We start from the raw sequence: 9406 nt of genomic DNA, 5'->3' as shown, positions 1-9406 counted from the left end.
GCTAGAGACGATTCTAAGTAATAAAGGCCAAAGAAGGAAAAAATAAGATTGAAAGATTTAAAAATTTTTGGCTATGAAGACCTGAAATAGAATTTAGCAATGAATGCTAAAAAAATTTTCTTCCCAATAAAAGCCTAAATCTGATACCATGTGAAAAAAACTAAGAAATCAAACTGTGTGAAAAGTTAAGAGTAAAACTGAATGAATATTGAAAAACTGCTAGTAAAGAATTATACAAGTACCTTAGGTTTATATACAACAATTAGTGAGTAAACTAAGAAACTAAATATTCCTAAAACTAATTCTATAATTGAGGGATTGTCTATCCTAATTTTTTGTCCTTAATTTTAGGGACACAAATACTTAATTTTTGAGATACAAATATAAATATATAGATTACAAGATTACAACCAATTATAAATAAGTGTTTTCCCATAAGGTTGAATAAAGAACATTTTGGGGATCATCAAGAAAAGTAGCCCTTTGATTGATAAGAATAGAACCAGAAAAGTAAGGACACTGAAAGATTTGGAGGATAGCATCCTAAATGATAAAAAAAAGTAAGAGGAGAGGCAGAAAGCAAACGAAGAAGCAAGGCAAGTCTGGGGTGAATCTAGAAGGGCCTATGCTAATGAGCTCTCTCGAATGGGGATTTTTTGAATAAATTCACAGTTACCTTGAAGGAACTCAGGACATGTGGAATATGGGTAAGTTATCGGGATTCTCAGCTAATTGCGATGATGATCTGGTAGTGGAAAGGCTAAATGAATTGGGCGTTTCAAACTAAAGGGTGTAATCGGCATTGAGGCAGTGCATTTATATGGTGCTTTTAGTTCTTCTGAATTTGACATAACGGGTGTTATAGTTGGTGATTTTGGCTTAAAAGATAGAGAGGATTCTTAGAGTGAATATTCAAGGCATTGGTACTGAAGCTAAGAGGAGGGCTTTAAAGCAACTAATTCTTCACTACTGAGTGTAAATGTTGTTATTTCAGGAAACAAAGATTGAGGAAATAAAGGTTTTTCATGTTCTGAATTTGTGGGGAAGATGTATTCTTTATTGGATTAGTGCAACTTCAATTGGCCTATTGTGTGGTTTATTACTGGTTTTGGGATAAAAACTGTTTTTAGTTGGAGCAGAGGGTAATTTCCCACAGTTTATTGGTGGCAAAAGGGAAGTTTATTCGTTGGAATCTTGACAGAGTGGTATGCAATGTATATGCTGCCTACCAAACTGAGGTCAAGTAGGTTTTATGGGATGAAATTTTGATTCTGTAAACCGGTTTCTACTTCGAGTGCTCTTTTCAAAGCTTGTTGAAAACTTGGTGGGTAGCATCTAGTGCGGCTGCCTTTTAGTCTATGTGGTTGATGAGAAATGAGATAGCTTTTGATAATGAAAAGCTGAATTTGGAAGAGTTGTTATTTCTAGTTTAATTCTTATCTTTGTTCTGGTTGAAAGCTATCAAGGAGGATATTAATGTTTCAAGTTCCTTGTGGTGGATTCATCCGATGGTATATGTTGCCTATACTGCTAAGAGGTTATACAGATCTATGTCATGATGATCTCCGGAGGGCAGAAATTTAATGAGATGGCTCAGCGAGAGATAAATCTGGTCCATTGAGATTAGTTTTTTTTTTTTTGAGATCATATTTCAAATATATTGGCAATATTCCTTGGGTCGAGCATATGGCAGAACTTTTAGCTATTAAAGTGGCACTTGAGACTTTTATGAACTCAGAGAATGTGAGGTCAACTTTCAGAAGAGATATTGAGAGGCAAATGGGTTGGCTGATGCTCTAGGCTCTAGCTAATGCTGGGGTGGACAGAGTTGAGAGGTTCACAATTTGGTGGTCAAGGGTTTTTTGTGCCAGTGTATCTCTGCTTTTGGATATCATTTTAGTCCTGCATTCTTTATGTTTTCTATAGTAGCAGGGGTTGAAGGGTTACGTCCTGTAGTGTATTGTTTATATTATTATTCTAGAATCTCGATTATCCTTTTGGTTGATGTTGGGTGGATTTCTTGATCGTTACTTTTAACCTGCTATTAATAAAAATTTTGCTTTGGAAAAAAAGGATGAGCTACTAAATTTTTTGATGGAATTCTGAGAAGCTGATGAAAGGTGGAATCTATGGGTTTTGGAGCCAAATGGATTGACTTGATTAGGGAGTGTACTTTGGCAAAGTTACTGGTTTATTACAGGATGTAGAATTTATAGTATGGTGGTATTCTGTAAGGCACTTTGTATTGTAATGTCGTTTTAATTGAGTATGGTCATTGTAATGTGTTTGTTGCTGATATCTGGTCTCTTCTTTGGTAGTTGAGCTTTTGGTAAGGGGACCTTTCTTTGGTACAGTGTTATGTACTATGCTTATTAACCATTAATAAATCCATGGTTTTGAAAAAAAAAAAGTAATTTTGAATGCCTAGAAAAATAGTGCTACTCTCTTTGAAGAAGTAGTAGTGAAGTTCTGTACATAAAATGCTACATCTGAGGTATGACTTGGGTATTTGGAATTATAAGATAATTTTTATAATCAAGAATTAAGTTTTAAATAATGACGAGTTTCTTGTTGCTTGGAATTTGTTTTGCCGATTGTTATTCAAGTAGTACTATTTGATTCAACTTAACAGTTTATATATGAGGTTATTAACCGATGATGTAATCACTACCGAAATTAAGTTTACTATCGACAGAACTATTTGGACAAGTAACTAGTAATCCATTGTGCAAGAAAAAGGCTTATGCAAATTATTTTGAGCTGCAATTATTGATACTAGTTTTTAAAATGCTGAAATTAACTCTTACAATCATATTAATTGAATGGCATATGTAGTTAATTAATGCCGGTCTCACCAAGCTTAAATTAACTAATAATCTCAATTAAATGAGCTAAACCCAAGCTGTTAATTTGTTCTAGATTGGATTGCACTAACAGAAAAAGGTATCACAGTGACAACCCCTACTCTGACATTGAAATTTCAACCCTAGCAGCTTATTTAAACGTACTAATTCTAGATAAGTACCAACAAAAATGAAAGTTTAAAAAAAAAAAAAGAAAGGAAAAAAACAGAACGGAACAGAACAGATTTGATGCTTAATAACGATTAATGCTGCAGTGCATGGTTATAAGGATAATTAAGTACTCTTAATTACATTAATCTCGTGATCAAGATAACCATATAAAAATAGATAGATTTATAAATAAATAGTTGGAATTGAAATGTTCAAAAATACATTTTAAAGGGCAAAATAATAAATACTCTTATTTTGTTATTGTCACATTATAAAGAACTAAGGGTTTCATAAAAACCTATAAAGGGCAAATATATACTCTTAGTTTATTATTGCCACATTATAAAGAGGAAAGGGTTGAGTAGAAACCTGGCTACTAGACTGGTAGTTGTGGCAAGTATCACACCTTTGTACCGTTTCCAAAAGTTAACTTCTCCAAAGAGTAAAGTTGGATGGACCTTGCATATGACACATTTAATTACCCCTTGCTGCTTAAACTGTACAAAGCATCCATTAAAGGAGGAAGGAAAAAGAAAAAGAAAAAAAAAAGCATCCATCATCTTCATATTCTTCCATGCTGAAGAATGTTTCTTCTCCTCCTCAACAAGCTATAAAAGCTTTCCTTATTCTTCCTCACCTATTTGCTTCCCCTAAACACATAAGTATATTACTCTATATTATTTTACCAATTAATGCTTATTTGGTTTTGCCCCCACAGTCCATATATATACTAAATAGACTATCACCTTTTTTTCCTTGCATGGATCCTTCTTTTTATTAAGGAATAAAAGACCCATCATGGACTGCAAAATGGGGAAGTAACTGACTAGGCTTGGCCCTAGTTTGGCCACCTTGATCAAAGGAAATGAAAGAAGGATTATAGAACTCAACGAGCTCATTATTCTTATGAGAACCTTTGTGTACACTGCAGCACCTTTGATTTTGAGGGCAAGGAGTGCTTTACTGAACCACAGTGTCTAGGCTGTGTTTGGTAGAAAACTTTTGAGACAACTAGCTCACCATCTTTTTCTTCTTCATTGTTGCCAAAGTGGTACTGGTGCATCACCCAATTAGTTTTCTCGGGTTTCCTTTGCTTCCCATAGTTGGTGTAAAGCACCAGTATCTTTTTGTACCCCTTAACTTTTCCACTGATAAAAACTGGCCTGGTCTTGCCTGTTTTGTGCCACCTGGTCTCGCCGCTTTCCGTGTCAGTGTGAACCTTTCTTCTTTTTCTAGTCCCGGTAGTGTATGCCTTGGACGGTCGGTGAAAGAAGTAGCGAACTAGGCCATCTTTGCTAGCTCCTATACACAATGAAGATACATTATTAAATGGCAGATCATTTATTTCTCAATTATCAGAAAGAGTTTATTAACTCAATTGATTCATGTAGTTTCTTAAGAAATTTGGATTTGAATCTTAATACCTATAACTTCTTCACTTCGCATGTTGCAACCCTTTTTATAAAAAAAAAAGAGGGTTTATTAATTAAGGAGAAGGAACCATGTTACCATCATTGACAACTATTGCAACTAAGATTTGGCTTGAGTAATTGTTATGGTTAGTTGGAATATTTGTTAATTGCTAATGGGAAAGGCTACTAGGGTTAGTTGGAAGGTTTCTTCATTTCTATTTTACGGAAAATGGTATGCAAAAAGGTTAGTTGGCAGGTTTCTTCGAACAAGGAGAATGGTAAACCATTCCTTCAAATGAATTTGCCAATGTTTTTCCGAGCCTTTCTTGTTAATAAAAGACAGGAACACTGTTCTAAGAAAAATTGCGTATCCTTTCCATCTTTCTATTTTGCTTGATGAAAACACCAGATTTTGATGGTTTAGTTACTTTAGGGACTTCATTTACTTCCCAAGTTCCAAAAAGAAAATAGCTGAACCAAAATTAACTTTAAATATGAAGCATATTGAAGTTCAAAATGATGAGAGACTCGTAATATTGATAACTCTCTGAAACTAAGAGCCTAAAGACTTCTGTATTTCTCTCTTTCTTCAAAATTTCTGATTGCTAACCTCACCAAAGCATATTTCCAAGACTGCAAAATATAATGACGTCAACCTTGCTTTTTTTTTTTTTTCTTTGTTCATGTTTTATTCAGAAGTATATAGATGTTGGAGTAGAAATATATAATCTTTTTTATTTGAAAATTGAGTAGAAATATATAATTGAATCCTCAAACAAAATTATTACCTGGCAACTTCTCTGGATGAGTATAGCAAATTCCATTCTCTCTTTCAATCGTTGGGATAAATTCATCCATACAAGGATGAAGCTTACGAGCATCAGACCGTACCATCCCCTCCAAATGTTCAAGAAGCTCTTGATCTGTTGGATCAAACTTCACTCCAGCAGGTAATCCAGGCAAATCATGAATTCCCGCCTTAAAATAACAATTTTTTATAGGTGTGCAAGTGCAACAAATAAAAGTGAACCGCATTTAAAAATCATGATCAAAATCAATGCAATTAGAAAATATTCATAATACAATTAATTAATAATATCAAAGAACGAAATTTAAGTTTATATATATTTAAATCTAAATTTAATGACCTGATCACGGCCTTTGATCTGATGACCGCATGAAGGACAAGTTGCAACTAGGTAATCTTTGTGCCTTTGATGAGTAACAGTTTTTTGAGAAGATGAAGAAGAGCTTCTCTCAATAGTTTGCACGTCGCTGGAGTCATTGCACCAAGTCATTTCCTTTGGCTTCCTCTTATTCCCATCCCACGCTAGCCTCTCCAAAATAAATAATACCGTGAGGAAAGACAAAAAGAGAAATAGAGAGTATAAAAGAAAAAAAAAATGAAAAGTTAGCTTGTCTCCTCTAAAGCTTTGGTGCTTGGAAGCCTGTTTATCTTGAGGGTTGGGAAGGGAATGAAATTCTCTTTTCAGTTTTTAGATAATTCTTTATATATATATAAGAGAAATCATAATTTTTTTTAAAGAAAGAATTACGTATACTAAAATTTAAATTTAAATCTACTAAGATAAAAGTAACTAAACTCTTGATTATATATAATTTTTAGTTAATTCTTTGCATTCTACATTTGAACTCTTGTCCTCAATTAAGGCAAAGAGAGAGAGCTTCAGCTACCTTAAAAAATCTTAAGAGACAAAGAATTTCCTTTAGGAAGTTCTATTAAAAGAAAAAAAAAATAAAAAAGCGTTGCTTGGAACTTAAGTTTGGTTTTTGCTTATCTATCTGCTGCATGGAAACTTGTCGGACAATAACTGTAAGTTTTTATGTTCTTTTGTTTTTTTAAACCTGTGTCTAAAGGCAGCATTGATTTGTAAAAATAGCTAGTTAATGTAGAGAAGGCTAAAATTTAAAAGAATGAATAATACTCAAAGGTTAAACAAGGATGGAACAATGGAGATGGGGCAATATGATTTATTGGGAGACCGATTGATCAACACCAGAGAGAGAAAGACAAACATTTAAGGTCCAATGACATCCTGTAGAATTCATAAAGCTAAAAATTGTACACTAATATATACTAAAATAATATAAATATGAAAATATATTTAAAAAAAAAAAAGAAGAAACGACTAATTAACATATGTGGCCACCCATAATTCTATTTCTTCAAGCAGACGTCTCATGTAAAGCAAAAAAAACCTCCCCCTTCTCTCTCTCTATCTGCCCCTAATATCCACGTGACAAAATCAGCGTGTGCCATTTTTGACCCCAAAAGAGAAGCAGCAGGTTTAAAACCGATTCCATGTTGCCTTATTTCTTTCTATGGATATCTTTTCTTTTCAATTTGGTAATGAAAATATAACTAAATGTCATGACTCTTAATTTATCTTCTTATTTTATTAAGAAAATTGCAGCCAACCTCTCTCAACACCTCTCTCAAGGGTTGCTTCCTCTAAAGTTCAAATTTGAAACCCCAAAACTCGTTTTCACCTAAAAATGAATTATTATCCCCTCTTCATCACCATAATTAGAAAATGGGCAGAGAAAAAAAACTTAATTACGTGAAATATAAAGCAAGTGATGATTAGAAATTAAAGCAAGAATATTGGATTCAAAATTCATGTACGCTCTATAAGTATTATCTTAAATCCTAAAAATCATATGTGAATATTAGAACATCAATCAATCATATTACATATCTTTTTGGGCAAACATAGTTTAGTCAAAGTAATCCTAATTCTTAAAGAGACTAAACCTTCTTCTTCGCTCTTTTCTTACTGGTGGTTTTCAATGGATAGATATCATTAATTAAAAGTAAAAAAGGAACCTTAGCCAAATATTATTAAAATTCTAGAAAACTTATCATCAAAAGTTTATTGAGTCAAAGATGTATACAACCACCAAACCATATTGACCCAGTAAGATGTGCAAAGCCTGCACATAAGTGATCACAATTAATTATTTGGCTTCTTATGCTTATCTTGTATTAAGACTAAATTTATCAACCTATTTTATTAAATTATAAAATCAATAATTAATAGTAGCCCACTTGCTGAAAAATCTAACATTCTTTCACTTAGACAATATTTAATTAGGTTGTTTGGTTTTAAAAAAACACAATTTAGAAAACAAGACTCTATGCTGATCAACTTTATTTTGATGTAGCCATATTTTTAAAACAGTTTAACCCTTGAAACAATATCTTAATGATCCTATCCAATAAAACCATCTAATACTGAATCATGACAGCCATTATACCTTTTATGGACATAAGACCATTCCATGGTTACAAGTACTAAAGACTCTATCGACAATTGATCGTGGTGTGACTGTGTAGCAAGAAAATAACACCTAAATATAATCTCAATATGTTATTTTCATTACCAGTCCTTTTGTTTTGTTGGAAAATCTCCATGATATCTAGATGTGCCTGTATGTTTCTTTTTATCCTTGAGATTACTTGCTGATATCATTTATGAGACATATCCAAATAACATTAAAGTCATGGTTAAGACAGATGCCAAGTTTTAAGATTTTATAATATGACATGTTAATATAAGATGTGCACATGTAATAATAAACATATATACAAATCACAACTATGATGTATTTATAAAATAATTGTGTCTACTTAACTTGATGGTATTTCATGGACTTATTCATCTCAAGCTATATCTTATAGGTAATTAATAATTACATCTGATACATTTAACAAAATAAAGAAACCCAAAACAATAATGGTCTCAAAAGCAAAATTTACAATACATCATTGCCATAATCAACCCAATACCTTAACAGGCTATATTTTTCGTACCTATAAATATCCATATTATAAGCTTGGTAATACCATAATCATCACAATAGAAAAAATGTCATCATGTAATCAAATTACGATGACTCCCACTAATCAAATGAATCACAAACATGCTCAATCAAACTTTGAATAATAAATAAGAGACACTTCAATAAATGGAGTCATAACAAAATTATATACTATCGACCGTTATGTCAAATGTGATAATCACTATTGTTCTTAGACTTCCATGATGCCCACTTTAATAAATCACTTATGAATTACTAATATATTATGAATAAATTTCACATTCATATGTTCATAAAATTTTTAATGTTTTAACATGAGATCATTTCATTAAATTAGGAATTAACTGAATTACCAATCTTTTATATCTAAAACATGTATAAACCAATAGCCTATTAACTCCCACTAACCTTAACATATATAATACCTTCAAAACAATAATTTTAGGATATTTGTGAGTTCTTACTACCATATGCAAAAGAACTTTCTCTAATTTTCACTTCGCTTAAAACAATAGTTTTGGCATTAATAAAATAATAATGATAATAATAAAAAAAAAACTTTTATATTATCATTATTTGAAATAACTATCAAAATTAATTCATATATAGTTCAAAACAAGAGAAGTGAAATGAGAGAAAATGATAAAATTCTTATTCTTTCTCAAAACTAAACTGACAAATCGTGAGGAAAATTATCGATGAAGAAATTGAACCAATAAAAACAAAACAAATAGTTTACTTATTTGCACAAAACTTCATTTTTCAAAACTCTCATACGTATGATGAGTGCAAAATAATTTTCTCTCCCTCGCATGTGAGTTTCTCAAAAGAAAATATTAAATTTTCTTAAAAAAAACACATTGTCAACAAATGACAACAAATATACCATTAAAAAATGATAACTACTAGGTTTGATAGTATTAACAAAGATTATCAAACCAATATTTTAATTGAGAGTTAAACAACCAAAATAAATATTTATTAAATGAATTATGTTTCAATAACTTTCAAGTTTACTTAAGACAAATTGAGATATCATAATAAGTCTAAAACTTTTTTGTGTGAAAGCTAACCCTTTTGGCTATCATAAGACACTATACAATAAATATGTATCTTCAAATGTAATAAATTAAAGTG

The 9406-nt window shown here is 31.6% G+C and overlaps 1 pseudogene across 1 annotated transcript; it reads right to left on the bottom strand.

The window, feature by feature from the left end:
• Window positions 1–3216: 3216 nt before the first annotated feature.
• Window positions 3217–5875, bottom strand: LOC111298472 (NAC domain-containing protein 73-like; annotated as a pseudogene). The gene is made up of 3 exons (XR_016328481.1): window positions 5575–5875; window positions 5215–5404; window positions 3217–4316 (listed from the first exon to the last, which is right to left on the bottom strand). The product of XR_016328481.1 is annotated as an NAC domain-containing protein 73-like (transcript).
• Between the last annotated feature and the right edge of the window lie 3531 nt (window positions 5876–9406).

The sequence above is a fragment of the Durio zibethinus genome, chromosome 16 (assembly GCF_047325235.1).
Source record: "Durio zibethinus cultivar Kanyao isolate XHJ-2024 chromosome 16, ASM4732523v1, whole genome shotgun sequence".
Classification (NCBI taxonomy): domain Eukaryota; kingdom Viridiplantae; phylum Streptophyta; class Magnoliopsida; order Malvales; family Malvaceae; genus Durio; species Durio zibethinus.
This window is presented reverse-complemented; position numbering and strand designations above follow the sequence as displayed.